At 42.5% G+C, this 16363-nt stretch overlaps 1 protein-coding gene across 6 annotated transcripts in view; it reads right to left on the reverse strand.

The window, feature by feature from the left end:
* Positions 1–8798, reverse strand: part of TUT4 (terminal uridylyl transferase 4) — a 125979-nt gene extending 117181 nt beyond the window's left edge. For 3 of the 6 annotated variants that reach the window (XM_058655139.1, XM_036494306.2, XM_036494305.2), the window contains exon 1: positions 8598–8797. The gene's annotated coding sequence lies outside the window, so the exon portion shown is untranslated. Of the gene's footprint in view, positions 1–8597 lie in introns of all 6 variants that reach the window. The other 3 variants (XM_058655132.1, XM_058655119.1, XM_004588677.3) reach the window with 2 other exon arrangements.
* Between the last annotated feature and the right edge of the window lie 7565 nt (positions 8799–16363).

Consider the following 16363-nt stretch of genomic DNA (forward strand, 5'->3'; position numbering starts at 1 on the left):
TTCTTTGAGCTTTAGTTACTACTTTTATAAAAGATAACTGATGGTAAGATTGTCTATCACATTAATTACTGCAAAGCTTAAATGAGAATATCCATGACAGTAGGAATTGAGGCTGTGATACTAGGAGTGGTTGGCTCATCAAGAAAAGCTATTTATGCACTATGATTATTTTTTGTCAAGGTTTATTTTATTTATTTGAAAGGTCAACACAAAAAGAGGGAGAGACAGAGAGAGGTCTTCCATGCATTAGTTCACTCCCACAAATAATTGCAATGACCAGGGCTAGCCCAGGCCAAAGCCAGGAGCCAACAGCTTTTTCCAGGTCTCCCACGTGGCATTAGGGGCCCAAGCACTTGAGCCATCCTCTGTTGCTTTCCCAGCACATTAACAGAAAACTGGATCAGAAGTGGACCAGCCAGGACTAGAACCAGCACCCATAGGAATGTCAGCACTCCTCTTACTGAGAGAATTTAGAACTGCCTAGGTACTGTAGCTAGTACTTGGCACTTAGCAAGGATTCATTCAGTAAATTTTGGTTATTTTTAATTTATTAATAGCTTTATAATTCACATATAAAAAACTCATTTTTATTTAAAAGGCAAAGTTACAGAGTAGGAGATAGGGACCTTCACTGACTGATTCATTCCCCTAACAGTCACAACAGCTGGAATGCAGCCCAAGTGAAGCCAGCAGCCCCTTCCGGGTTTCCACATGGGTGCAAGGGCCTAAGGACTTGAACTGCCCCTCACTGCTCTCCTGGGCCATTAAGCAGGGAGCTGGACTGTAAGTGGAGTAGCCAGGACATGAACTGGTATGCATGCAAGATGCTGGTGCCGCAGGCAAAGGCTTAGCCTCAAACGCCATGGTGCCAGCCCCATGGTGCCATCATTCTTCTGATGTTATTTTGGTGATTTTTAGCATATTCAGAGTTGCCCATCTATCACCACTACCTAATTCCAAAACCTCAAACTATTTAACCATTGGTAGTCACTCCTACTTTCTCCCCCTCTCATCTGTGGCAACTACTAATCTAACTTTGTCTCTGTTCATTTCATGGACATCTTGAAAGAAATCAAAGAGAGGAGTAATGGATTTGAAAAGGCATTTCTCCAGGGAAAAATATACAAGTGGTCAATAGGCACATGAAAAGATCTTGAACATCACTAATATTACTGAAATACAAACCATCCACATCCACTAGGAAGACTAAAAAATATGTATTGGTGAAGATGTAAACAAATTGGAACCTTTCTGCACTTCTGTGTGGAATGTAAAATTATTTAGCCATTGTGGCAATAGTATAATAATATTTACTTTCAAAAAATGCAACTATATGGACCAGTGTTATAGCACAAGAAAATAAATAAGCTACTACCAAACTACATCCTTTTACTAGAGTGACCACTGGAGCTCAGCTAGTTCAGTTCTGATCCAGCTCCCAATCAATGAGCCTGAAAAGCAGATTATCATCCAGGCACAGTGGTCCCTGCCACTCACCCACTCACCCACATGGGACACTGGCTTCAGCCAGCTGTGCCATCTGGGGACTGAACCAATGGATGCAAAATTTTCTCTCTGTTTCTCTTTCAAATAATTGTATATTTAAAAGATAAGATTAAGTAATTTATTATCTTAAGTAATCTTATTTTTTAAATATGCAATTATAATTACTTTATCACTTAGCAATTTCACTTCTGCATACACATCTAAAAGAACTGAAAACAGTATTTCAAAGAGATATTTGTACTCCATATTCATAGCAACATTATTCACAACAGATAAATCAGCAGCATTTCAAGCATCAAGCATCTATCAACCCATAAATGTGGCACGGTACCCCCTTGTAACAGAGTATCATTCTGCCTGAACAGGAAACTCTGTAATAGGCTGCTGTATGGAATATCCTTTGGAATGTTATAAGATAAATGTCAGTCAGAAAAGGCAAATACTGTATAATTTCACTTATATGTTACAGCGTCAAAATCAGGAAAAAGTAGAATGGTGAGTGTCTGCAGCTGCACAGAGAGAAAATGGGGATTGAGGGGGGACTGTCTAAGTGATACAAAGTGTCGGTTTTATAAGTTGTGAAAATAGTTGGAAGTAATGGTACACATTATGAATTATTTAATGTATTGAATTTAATTTCACCTAGCCGTTTATTTAAAAATTGGGTAACATGATAAACTTTGTTATGTGCATTTTAACTCAATTTTTAGAAATGAAAAAAGTTAAGCAGCAATCTTACGTTACATTTCTTTAACACAATTTTTAAGTTTAAAAAAGAAAATGCAAAAAATATAATCTACACGTGTGACACTGACATTTTGGAATTTGATTATTGTGTACAGCCTTTGTTTATACTCACAAGGAACAGCAAGATCATTGTTTTAGTTCTTCATTATTATTTTCTAGTTGCCATGCATTGGTATCTACCTAGAATGTTAAACCTGTAATTGCCGAGTGAACTACAAGTTTGGTACTGTAAAAACTGGAGTGTGAGGGGAATAAAGAAGGAGAATGGGAAGGAAATGTGGACAGGAGAGAGGGGAGGATGGGAAATGTTACTGAGCTCCTAAAAATGTAGTGTAATACAGGTGAAATTTCCACTTTATATAATTTTTTTTTTAAAAATACGATATTTTCCGAAAAAAAAAAAAAAAAGTAAATGGAGGAAATCAGCAGGCTTAATGCTTGTTCAAAGAGTATGCAAAGGCAGGCCCAGCGCGATAGCATAATGGTTAAGGTTCTCGCCTTGAAAGCCCGGGATCCCATATGGTTGCTGGTTCTAATCTCTGCAGCCCCACTTCCCATCCAGCTCCCTATCTGTGGCCTGGGAAAGCAGTTGAGGACGGCCCAAAGCCTTGGGACCCTGAACCTGGAAGAGGTTCCTGGCTCCCAGATTCAGATTGGCTCTGTTCCAGCCATTGCGGCCACTTAGGGAGTGAACCATCTACTGGAAGATCTTCCTCTGTCTCTCCTCCTCTCTGTATATCTGACTTTCCAATAAAAATAAATAGATCTTTTTTTAAAAAAAGAGTATGCAAAGGCAACCCACAAAAGAGAAAAACTTTTTTTTTTCAACTAATGTATCTGGTAAGGTTCTAATATCCGTAAAAAAAAACAAAAAAAAAAAAAAAACCTCTTAAGGTTAAACAATAAAGGGCGGGGCAGCACTGTAGCAAAGCAGGTAAAGCTCCTGCCTAAAGCATCAGCATTCCATACAGGCACCAGTTCAAGTCCCAGCTGCTCTCCATCCAATCCAGCACCCCAGTAACACATCTGAGAAAGCAACATAGAATTGCCCAACTGCTTGGGTCAAGGTCTACCCATGTGGGAGACCTGGGTGATGCACCGGGCTTCTGGCTCCAGCCGAACCCTGTCTAGCCACCAGTGGACAGAAGTCCTCTGTAATGCTGCCTTTCAAAAGCAAACACAGAATTCAAATGCATGAAGACACAGGAATGGCCAACAGACACATGAAGAGATGCTAAGCATCACTAATCATCAGGGAAATTCCAAACAGAATTACAATGAGGTGCCATCCTCATCTACCACGATGATTATAACTTAACAAATGTGTCATGTGTGACGGTGAGGATGTGGAAATTGAGAACTCTTATACAATGCAAGTAGAAATGTAACAAAGAGTACAGCTACTCTGGAGAGCAGTTTGGCAGCTCCTCATAAATTTAACCATCGATATATAAACATCCAGCCATTCCACTCTTGGGCAAAGTCCCAAAAAAAACAAAAACATACATCCACACAAGAACTTTTACTAAATGCTCACAACGGAAACATTTATAACAGACAAAAACTGGAAACAAACTCAATGTCCATCAAATGCTGAGTGGACAAATCAAATGTAACTATTTCCAAAAAATATTTAATACTATTCCATGGACAAATAAAATGTAATTAGCTCCAAAAAATATTTAATACTATGCCATCATAAAAAGCAAAGAAGTGTTCATCCATGAATTCAATCTGGAAAACATTAGAAGACAGGCAAAAAAAAATCATTTTAATAGATGATCTTATTTATATAAAATATCCAAAATGAGCACATTTCTAGAAAGAGAATCAGTAAGTTTAAAAACACTTGGGGGGGGAAGTGGCAGCAAAAGATTTCTCTGGGAGACACTGAAAATATTGCTTCTTTAAAAATGTAGCATAGGGGAAGTGCCATGCTGCAACAGGCAAAGCCATTGCCAGCATCCCATTTGGGCACTGGTTCCAGACCCAGGAAACAGCATGCAAAGACGAGTGTTGAAAAGTAAGAAATTCAGTATGGTTGGAATAGAGGGCTTTACTTTTTGTTGTTGTTTTAAAAAAAGATTTATGTATTTTTATTGAAAAGTCAGATTCACAGAGAGAAGGAGAGACAGAAAGATCTTCCGTCTGCTGGTTTACTTTCCAAGTGTCCACAATGGCCAGAGCTGAGCCAACCTGAAGCCAGGAGCCAGAAGCTTCCTTCAAGGTCTCCCATGTGGGCACAGGGTCCCAAGGCTTCGAGTTGCCCTCCACCGCTTTCCCAGACCACAAGCAGGGAGCTGGAAGGGAAATGCAGCAGAAGGGATACGGATCAGCACCCACATGGGATCTTGCCATATGCAAGGTGAGGACTTTAGCCACTAGGCTACCATGCTGGGCCCTGGAATAGAGGGTTTCAATAGAGTGATGAGAAGCAGTTGAAGGAAGAAGTCAACTTGAAAAGGGTCATATATGTTAAATTTAAGCATCTGGATTTTGAATCTTGTGATAAGCCAACTGAGTTGTGATTAGAATTGTTTTCCTACTGCAAGACTAGTTCTTTGCCTCTTTAAAAACAGATTCTACCCATTTTGAGTGGGACGGTTACACCTTTTTCATACCACTCTTTTTTTTTTTTTTTTTTGGATTCTAGACTGTTGGGAAATCCAGCGATCCACACCTTAAGAATTTTTCATCTCTTACAAGATTCTTTTGAGATTAAAAATACTTCTCGGAGAAATCAGAATTTATACCCACTCAGGAAGTTCCTTCACTCCTTCACTCTGTAGCCTGGGTTAGCCTTTTTTTAGTTTACACTAGAAAGTAGTAGTTTAGGGCATTAAAGAGGACAGAGAGAAGTACTCACACAAGTTGTTCACCAATAAAGGTTAGCAAAGTAATAATCTATACAAAGCAGCCTACACTTCCAGAAAGAGGTAGGTATACTTGTTAATCATACAACAGCCTAATTGCTCTAAATGGACATTTGAATTACCAACATTATAGACAATCTACTGCATAATTATTATACCCTAATTTCTTTCTCTAGAGCTTCAAAGTATTAGCACATATTTTCATATTTTTACTGTTATTTTTAATATTTATTTTTTATTTATTTGAAAGGCAGAGCCATAGAGAACAAAGAGACAGAGTATTTTACATTGTCTGACTCACTCCCCAAATACCCCTTACAACCAAGGCTGGACCAGGATGAAGCCAGCAGCCTTGTCCTTCTTCCACGTCTCCCACAGGGGTGCAGGAGCCCAAGTGCTTGGACTATCCTCCCCTTTCCCAGGTACATTAGCAGACAGTTGGATTCAAATTGGAGTATTGTATGGGATGCATGCTGCAACACAACCACCCCGCGCCCCCTACTGGTACTTTTATATTATCTGCATTTACCGGTGAGAAAAGAACAAATAGAGGAGTAAGTACTGGGGTCCTGCATTGTGGTGTAGCTGGCAAAATTGCCTCCTGGGACGCCAGCATCCCATCTGGTTGGCAATTCCTGTCCTGGCTTCTCCACTTCTGATCCAGTTTCTGCTTGGGAAAAGCAGTAGGCGATGGTCCAAATGTCTGGACCACTGGCACCCATGAGGGATACCCTGGTCCTTGCCCTAGGCACTGTGGCCGTCTGGGGAAGATCTCTGTCTCTCCCTCTCTGCTAACTCACACACTGCTATGTCTCCAAAACTTAGTAGTGTCTAGCATACAGTAAAATGCAAACGCTTGTATTGAATCTGTACTGAAGAAATGAACTTTAGGCAGTTTCCTCTTTTATAAAATTAAGAAAACATTGGATGCACCTGAAAGCAACATAATGGCCTATATATTAGAATGAGACCTGCTTTGAAATCTTTCCAATTCTATGATCTTTAGCAAATAACCTCTTGAGTCATGGGTTGCTCATCCATAAAAAGGTTTCATAGGGCTGTTACAACAAAAAATGAAAAAATGCATAAAAACATCTAACACAGTGACTAGAACAAAACAGTTACTCTAATAAGCATAAGTTCCTTCTCTCAAATCACAGGGTAATTAAGGGTATCTAGTGCAATAACTTAATATGAAAATAATTTAGGGCCTGGATTGTGGCTCAACAGGCCAATCTTCTGCTTTGCACTGCCTGTATTCCATGATTCTAAAATTCCGTTCTAATTCTGGCTGCTCCACTTCCCATCCAGCTCCCCGCTTATGATGTGAGAAAGCAGCAAATGGTTCAAGGTCTTGGGACACTGTACACATGTGGGAGACCCAGAGAAAACTCCTGGAAGGCAGCAAGTATTTGAATCCCTGCCATCCACTTGGGAGACCTGGATAGAGCTCTGGGTTCCTAGCTTCAATCTGGCCCGGCCTAGCAATGGCTGGCTCTCAGGAAGTACACCAGAGGCCGGGCAGGCTTCCTCTCTGAGTCTCTTTCTGTATCCCCCTTTCCTACCCCACAACTCCCTGGCCTTTCTTGCCTTTCAAAAAAACCCACACGTTTCTCCAAATTATCTAACTCTCCAGGATTCCAGAATTAACAGAATTCCATTTATATCATGTGAACAGCTAATTTGCCTAATACTAATTTTAAAATTCACACTTTTTAAAAATCGTAGTATCCTCTTCCCCAGCCCAGTTTTAGGTCTTTCTAGAATTGTTTTATTATTATTTTCTTTAAACACAAAGGCATTTCAGAAAGTCTGTGGAAATGTTATTAAAAATGTAAGTTCCGGTGGGGGGAAAAAAGTTTTTTCTTTCAGGATCGTGGCCTTGGACAATGAAGAGACCTTCCAGTATTTAGATTTCAGCTGGCCTGAAAACAGTAAATGTCAGTAACTCCAGGTTCCACTTCTGGATTATGTCAAGGAAACTTTATTTTTTCATTTTCCACAACAGCCAAACGAAAACATCGGGAAAATGTACCTAAAAAAGCATGCCTTTTAAAAGTAACTTTCTTTTCTTTGTAACATTTTGAAACATAAAAGATTTAAAAGTCCTGTCTTTCCCAGCGTAGGCAACTTTTAAGGAAGAACTCTTAATCATTTATTTATTAAGCATCATAGCACTCTCGATGCTAGATTTCATTAAGTACAGCTTCCTAAATTAATATTTCATGGCTCTACAAGTTATGACTAATCACTGGCAAGATGTACAGTAATACTGCAAATTCTAAATTTCATCATACACACACAGACTCAACTAGCATGGCATTTTCTCTAAATATCATACTCAGTTGGGATTATTAATAGTTCTCACCACTTTCAAAACTGAAACAGGATATGTTCCGTTTCACCAAGCATAACAAACATTCTGCTAATACAAGATTTGGGAGGGAAATTACAAAAAAAAAAAACTTTGGAAATAAAAGCTTTCCCACCCACTAAAGCTCGTTCTCAGATCGCGTTCCTGGGACACTAGGCTCCCAACAGAGAACACCAAGTATCTAAGGACTACTTCTGCATCGAGAACATATCAATTTGAAGCAACATGGTATAATGAAACTAACACTGCATGCAAGGGAGAAAAGTGCGTGTGATTTAAGACTTGGTCATCTGAAAAGGAAATAATCCATACAGTTAAATTACTAGCAATTCATCCCATTCAGATACGGCAAAAAAATCGCACAGACCTTCTTCCAAGGCTAAACACCTCATTTTCACGCAACCTAGATCCCAACAGGACCTGAAACCTCGTGCGGAGGCGTGCAACACACTTGGGGAGCGCTGTCTGTTTACAAATACGAATCTCGCTGTGACCCACGTCAAAGGCGCGCAATGCCACCATCCGACTGGGGGGCGGGGAGGAAGAAAGCGGGCGAGTCAGAAACAAAATCCAGACACCTCTAGCTTCTCACTGGAAGGGCAGGCGCCGAGAAAAGACTGTGTATTGTTGTGTGTGCACACACGCTATCTATAATCGAGGCAAGCTTGAAAAAAAAAAAAGGCACACAGGGCAGGGGACCGTCCCAGGCGCGGAGAATGCTCAATCCCGTTAAGTCCAAAATGGGCCTGGCCCGTGCAGGACAGGTTTCGGCAAGAGGCCTCAGAGCCCCAGCCTCTCGGTGGAGTTCCGCTCGAAGAGCCCCACTGCCCTCCTCAGGCCGCTCAGGCCGCCGTCCCTACCCTCCCTCCACTCTCCCCCCACCACCACCCCCTGGGAGATCCGAAACCCATCCCAGCAAAGAAAGAAGTGTCAGGTCCCGCCAAGGGGACGGCTGGGACGACACCCGTCACCCTCGCTCCCCCAGCCCAGCACCTGCGAGGCACAGCACCTGAGAAGGGCAAACCCGGGGCCGCCGGCCTGCCCGAGCACACCCCCCTCGGCACCCGGAGCCGAGCCGCGACCGGGAACCTCCGTACCTGCAAGGCCCGCGAGCTACAGGAGCTACAGGCGCACGCGGCGCCTCCCCATCTCAGAGCCTCCCCGTTCCAGCTCTGCCTCCACCTCCCGCTGCCGCTACCGCCGTCGCCGCCGCCGGAGGCCAGGACACGACGAGCTCAGGGCTCCACCGCCATGTCCGCCGCGCCGCGAACTGCATTGTGGGGGGGAAGGGATGGGGAGGGGGAGGAGGAGGAGGGAGAGGGAGAAAGAGGAGGACCGGGCGAGGGGAGGGGGCCGAGGGAGAGTGGAGACCTGGGGAAGTGGGGGAGGGGAGCGAGGGCCCAGAAAGGGGTACCGGCCCGAGAGGGTGAGCGTCGGGCGACTAGACTTTGGGAAAGCAGGCGCAGAGAGAAGGGTTGGGGGAGTCTCTCCGTTCTCGGGGGAGAGGCGGGTACTGGTTAAACCGATGCTGAGGAAGGGTAAACACCACTAGGGGGGAGGGGCTACGCTCGAGGGTACTTGTGGTAGCCGCTGGAAAACAATGAGAAGGGGGCGACTGGGGAGAGACGACGCTCTCACACCCACGCTGAGGGGAAGGATACTCGTTAGCCCGGGAGGAGGGGGCGGGGCCCTTGTTGGAGTTAGGTGGGGGCGGAGGGAGCTCAAAGTCTGTCTAGGTTCTCCTGGAGAAGCAGGACCACCGAGAAGGGTCGCAAGGTTCCGCTGCCCGCCTAGACGCAGTTTGGGGGCTGCGTGTCCAAGCTGGGGCGCGCCTGGGGGAGGCTGGGGTTCACTCACGTGAGGCCCCTGGGCTTCGGGCACCGCCTCCCTCCAACACTACCCCCTCTCCCACCCAGCTGAGGCCCCCAGGCAGGAAGTGGGGCACGTAAGCCAGCCTGGCGCCTCGCACCCAAAGCTGCTGTTGTCTGGGGGAAGCCTGGCCTTGCCTGTGACCCTCTGACCTAGCACACAGGACACGACCCGAACCTCTGCCGCCGACGGAGCGGCCAGTGGTCTTTCCCGCGCTTCACCAAGCAGCTAAACAAATGGAAGCCCCCGTGGCCACAGCAGCCCATTCACGGCTGCCACTGCCGCCCTGCTCCAGAAGCCCCTGGACCCTGCTTTATACAAAGCAGCTGCTGGAGGAGTTAAAGGCAGAGAAACCTCGGGCAAGAGACTTCGAAAATGGTTTCAGGCAGATCTTGGAAGCAACTACCATCAATGAAGTCCTTTCTTCAGAAAATGGTTTCAGGCAGATCTTAGAAGCAACTACCATCAACAAAGTCCTTTCCTCCCCTTTAGCTTCCTTGTAATAAAAGTACTTCAGAGCAGGCTTAATGTTTCGTTGGGTTTGGTTTTAGAAACCCTGGCTCAGAGATTATTTCAAACTAGCCTCCAACTTAAAAGCTGGACACATACATCTGCATTCCTTCAGTTTGTATACTGTAGACAACAAAAGGACTTAGGAGGAAAGAAAAAATGTTGTATCTTAAGTATGAACAAGAAAAAAATTCTTAAGACTCAGAGCTTGGAACTGCTAAGAAGTTACAGAGGGAGGATCCTTAGTGGTCTGTCTACCTTCCAGGACAACCCAGAACCAAGTCCTTATTTATCTGGTTGGTGTGTCCGTACATCCAACTGAAGCCTCATGAAATAAGCTTGGTGAGAAAACATCAAACATTGCCCACTCTGTACAAGACATTCAGCCAGGAACAGCACATAGCTCACTATTTAATCTGTGCAAATCCTATGAAGTAGGCATTGTTGCTTCCATTTGCAGAGAGAACAGAGTATTTTACCCCTATCTGACTAATGCCACAAGTCCCAGGTGTAGAAGACACAGTACCGGAATTCAAGTCCAAAAAGTCCTGCCTGGTTTGGATACTTCTCAACTGAATGACGTTGGGTTAATATACCCTCTGCATTCCTCTGATGTAGCGTTTGGAATCACATAACTATTTTTGCAGCGATGATATAATGAACATACTAAGCAACAAAAGTGAAAACCTAAGGCTGATAGAGAAGTTTGGATGATATCAACATGCCGGTCTCCTTAGTTAGAGGTAGCGGTGTCCTTGGAGCCAGCTCAATTGAACAAACATTGGCTAGTTACTGAATAAGAGCAAAACATTTGGTCAGGTGCCCAGGGATACAAAAACAACAGACTCCTGTCTCAAAAACTTCACCATTCTAGTGAGCTACAAGAAAAAGCAACCAAGAGTTGGACAAATAATCCCACCTGCATGAGACTTAAACAAAAAAGGTAAAAATTGGACCTTGAAGCCTTGCTTACTTGCATGTCTGTGATTGAGAGGACAGCATTCCATCTGGAGATACAGAAGATAATGAGTCCAGACAAGAAAGCCAAGACCGGAATGAGAACCCCAAGGTCTCTCTGTACTTACCCTGCCTAGATAGTTCTCTTGCACAATTTTATTTCCCAAAACCCAGCTAAACTTGCATTTTCTTTGCAAAGCCTTCCTGATCACCTCTTCCCTCAACTTCACTAAATGCTATGGCTCCAGTCTTGAAATTCCAACATAGTACTTTAACAAGCTTGACCCTGTGGATGATAAACTTGAACACAAAAACACCAGTATTCCTTATAATACCTGCATTTGGCACCCATAATCTAATTTATCATCACAGCTAAATACCTAGAGCAAGTACTGCTCTGAATTGAAGAATGAGGATATTAAAGGCATATAAGGCTTCATTAGTGTCCAGAGTCACTCAGTAAGTCACACACAGGACAATGCCATCCCTGTGTGCTATCACACGGCACCACAGATTGCTGTGAAGTAAAATGATAAAATATGATAGCATTGCAAAAATATTCTGAGGACTTATATCTGTTATTTTCAAGGAAGATCTCATAATTGTGGTTAAGTCTCCACATTTAGCCTTCTATTCTGGAAGTGTTGGAAACTCAGTTTCACTCACACAGATGAAAATCATTTGCAGCTAAACTCTTATTTCACTATAACTAGTGAGAAATATAATTGCCCAGTGAATCAATATTCATATTCTATTCTCCTTCAGGGTGATAGAAAATCCAAATTTTTTGTTTGTTTTTATTGGAAAGGCAGATTTACAGAGAGAAGGAGAAACAGAAATCTATCATCTGCTGGTTCACTCCCCAAATGGCTGTAGCAGCCAGAGCTGAGCCAATGTAAAGCCAGGAGCCAGAAGCTTCTTCCGGGTCTCCCTTGTGGGTGCAAGATCCCAAGATTTTGGGCCATTCTCCACTGCTTTCCCAGACCACAAACAGGGAACTGGATGGGAAGTAGAGCAGTGAGGACACAAACCAGCATCCATATGGAAGGAATCCCAGCGCTTGCAAGGATTTAGCCATTGAGCCATTATGCCAGGCCAAGTTGTTTTTTGTTTTGTTTTAATTAAGAATAAAAAGGGACTGCTTGCATAAATAAATCAACAGCAAGGTCCCTAAGAGATAAGCCGGCTAGGTCATGTGTGTCATATGAAATATCAGACTTGATCGCATAGTTATTGGAAATCACTGAACATTTATAAGCAAGATAACCAGATTTGCTGGTATTTTTCCTGAGCCCACGCCCTCCCTTTTTCTGTCCTGTATAGATTTTTGTATTAAATAAGCAACAGAAATGAATCTTCTTAAAACTGACTTTCTTCCATCTTCTCCACTTGGGATTTCATGTGCCTTTAAACTCACACAGGAACAATCCTGCTAAGACCGACTTGGTTTCCTCTGTCCTAAAGATTCTACGTGTGGAACTTTAAACTTCAGTCTTGCCCTTTAGCTTACTTCCTGCAAGCATTACAAAGTCTATTTTTTTTAACATGGCATTTTTAAAAAGTGAGTAATATTGGGCCCAGCGGCATGGCCTAGCGGCTAAAGTCCTCGCCTTGAAAGTCCCGGGATCCCATGTGGGCGCCGGTTCTAATCCCGGCAGCTCCACTGCCCATCCAGCTCCCTGCTTGTGGCCTGGGAAGGCAGTTGAGGACGGCCCAATGCATTGGGACACTGCACCCACGTGGGAGACCCGGAGGAGGTTCCAGGTTCCCGGCTTCGGATTGGCGCGCACCGGCCCGTTGCGGCTCACTTGGGGAGTGAATCATCGGATGGAAGATCTTCCTCTCTGTCTCTCCTCCTCTCTGTATATCTGGCTGTAATAAAATGAATAAATCTTAAAAAAAAAAAGTGAGTAATATTACAGAGTGAGATGCAACATTAGAACTAGATAATCAAGAGCTTATATACGTACCAGGAGATACTACTATAAAGGCATCACACTGTAAGAGCTAAATATGCTATTTTAAAAAAAAGGTGTTTGGGCCGGTGTTATCCCACAGCTAATATGCCTGGGAAAATAACAGAGGATGGACCAAGTAATTGGGCCCCTGCTATGCACATGGGAGACCTCGTGGATTTCCAGGTTCCTGGCTTTCGCTTGGCCTCCCCAAGTCATTGAGGCCGTTGGAGAAGTGAGCCACCAAATGGAAGAGCTCTTGCTGTCTCACCACGTGTATGTGGCTCTGCCTTTCAAAAAAATAAATCTTTAAAAAAAATTAGATCCAACTCCATTCTTAGCAATCTCCTTAAGACCACTTCTAATATAAGATAGTAGGACAACCTGTACTTGCTTTATCTTTATAGCCTCTTAAAAATTTCATGCCCTCTGTTCAGAAAGAAATCTTATGTATTGTTGAATGATTCTCAACAAGAATGCCAAGACTGTTCAGTTGAGAAGAGACAGTCTTTTCAATAAATGGAACTGGGAAACTGAAAACAGTCAGGTACTATCCTCAGACCATACACAAAGAAAACAGATCTGAAAAAAGATCCGCAACCTAAATCTAAGACCAAAAACTATATTCCTAGAAAAAACAGAACAAGAGCTTTACAATATTAAATTTGTCAGTGATTATTTGGATATGACTCATACAAGCACAGACAATAGCAATAACAACAATGACAACAAAAATTTAATGAGGGGGGCAGGTGTTTGGCACAGCAGTTAAGGTGCTGCTTGAGAGATCCAGACCCCAGACTGAATGGTCTGTGTTCAATTCTTAGCTCCAACGCTGATTATAACTTACTCCTCTCCTCCCTCTCCCTTTCAGCCTTTACTTCTTAAAAATAATTGAGCTGCATGAAAATTTTGTGATTCAAAAAACAGAATAGAAAGATAATCAACAGAGGGGAGAAAGAAAACTCAGTAACTACCACCAAAAGTCCAATTCAGATTGGGCACAGTGCTTGAATAGACATTTCTCCAAAAACATGCAGGTGGATACTAAGCACGTAAAAAGATACTGTGCATCAGTAAGGAATGCATGTAAAAACCACAAGATGACACACCATTTGGGCTGAGAAAAAGAAACTATTAAATCAATAATGAAAGAAATAATACTAAGGGGGCCCTCTAATATTACTATTAATAATAATACTGAATAAAAACAAAAGAAAAAATACTTAGGGGGCACACAGGTTAGGCCTCTGCTTTACACCACATTGGAGTTCCTGGACTTGATCTTGGGCGCTACTTCCTGATTCCAGATTCCTGTTTATGTAAATCCTTGGAGGCAATGCATTGAGTTGTCAGATACTAGATTCAGCCTGGCCCAGCCCAAGTTGGTTTTTGCTGTCAGCTGGAATCAAGCAGTGTAAGAGCACATTCTCTTTCTCACTAAACTGAGTTTAAAAATATAATGTGTTGATATAAAAGTGGAAATTTAAATGTGGAAGAACAGAAACCCTTGTGCACTTTTGGTAGAAATATAAAATGGTGCAGACACTGTGTAAACAGCATGGAGGGTCCTCAAAAAGTTAAAAATATAATTATCATATGACCCAGAAATTTCACATTTATGCCCATAAGAACTGATAGTAAAGTCTCAAAGAGACATTTACACACCCATATTTTTTTTAAAGATTTATTTATTTTTATTACAAAGTCAGATATACAGAGAGGAGAGACAGAGAGGAAGATCTTCTGTCCGATGATTCACTCCCCAAGTGAGCACAACAGCCGGTGCTGCGCCGATCTGATGCCAGGAACCTGGAACCTCCTCTAGGTCTCCCACGCATGTGCAGGGTCCCAAAGCATTAGGCCGTCCTCCACTGCTTTCCCAGGCCACAAGCAGGGACCTGGAGAAGAAGTGGAGATCCCAGCGCATTCAAGGCGAGGACTTTAGCTGCTAGGCCACGCCACTGGGCCCTACACACCCATTTTTATATCATTATTCACATTAGCTAAAGCATGCAGCAACAAACATGAGTATCCATTAACAGAGTAAAATGTAGTACTGTACATGTTTACAATAGTATGTCAGCTTTCAAAGAAGGGAAATTCTTAGACAAGGGACTGGTTTTGAGTCCCACTTTCACTTTAAATTCCAGATTCCTGCACAACCTGGGAGGCAATTGTGATAGCTGGAGGATGGCAGAGCTCTCTGTCCCTCTGCTTTTCAAATAAATAGATTTAATTAATTAAAAAAAGATTCAGCTTAAAAAAAAAAAAGAGGTGACCAGCGTTGTGATACAGCAGGCAAAGATGTCACCTGGACACTGGTTTGTGTCCCAGCTGTTCTTCTTGTGATGCAGTTCCCTGCTAATGACCTAGGAAAAGCAGTGGAAGATGGCCCCAAGTGCTCAGGCTCTTGTCATACACATGGGAGACCCAGATGAAGTTTCTGGCTCCAGGCTTTGAGACCTCAGACCTAATTAATCTATGCAGCCACGTGGGGAATGAACCACTATATGTAAGACCTCTCTCTACCTATTGCTTTATATCTGTAACTCAAATTTTAAAAAAAAATCTTTAAAAAATGAAATAAAGACATAGAGAAGAGAAGGGTAGGGCATGTCTCAGCAACCTGCAAGTAGTTGACTTACTAGAACTTGGTCTGAAAGTTAGCCCTTAAAGAATCTTACCCAGGACAGTGATACAGTCGTGTTCAGATACTGAAAAATACTAGTCAACAGTGTATGGAAGAAAAATCAAGAAGACAAAATTGAAATCAGAGAAAACAATAAGGGCATGTTGTAGAAAATCAAGTGAGAATTTATAAATGCTTCAAATAAGCAGAAGCGGCAGCAATGGAAAAGGGAGTAGATTAGAAAGATATGAATAGGGGCCAGCATTGTAGCACAGCAAATAAAAGCTAGTCTTGCAACAGCAGCATCCCAAATGGGCTGCTCTACTTTTGATCCAGCTCTCTGCTAATGTGCCTGGGGAAACAGCAGAGGATGGCTCAAGTGCTTGGGCACTTGCATCTAGGTGGGAGACCAGGAGCTCTTGGTTCCAGGCTTCAGCCATTGTGGCCATTTGGGGCATGGACCAATAGATGAAAAATTCATTGTCTTTGTCTCTGCCTCCCTCTCTATCTCTCTTTCTCTCAATCTGCCTTTCAAATAAGTAAGTGAATAAATAAACATTTTAAGACTATTTCTTTCAGTATGTGTTTTTACAGTTTCTAAATCTTTTCTGTATTTTTTCAAATAAATGAGTATTATGTTTGCAAACATGTAGTTTATTGATTTTTAAAAATCTTTGACAACAAAACTTTTTTCTAAGTATAAAAGAAATACATAATCCATCTACGAAATACAGGAAAACACAAAAGAGAAAACACCAGTGTATTAACAACTTTTTGGCATATTTTCTCCCAGTCTTTTACAAAATGCATTTTAGCATAGTTGGGGGTCATAGTTTTGATATAATTTATTTTACTTAATGTAATTGTTGTAGAAAGTTCTAGGATCTGTGAAATATTACATTATGAGAAAGTACCAGAGCCTGCTCAACCAATTCCACAT

This window comes from Ochotona princeps, chromosome 2 (genome assembly GCF_030435755.1).
Source record: "Ochotona princeps isolate mOchPri1 chromosome 2, mOchPri1.hap1, whole genome shotgun sequence".
NCBI lineage: Eukaryota > Metazoa > Chordata > Mammalia > Lagomorpha > Ochotonidae > Ochotona > Ochotona princeps.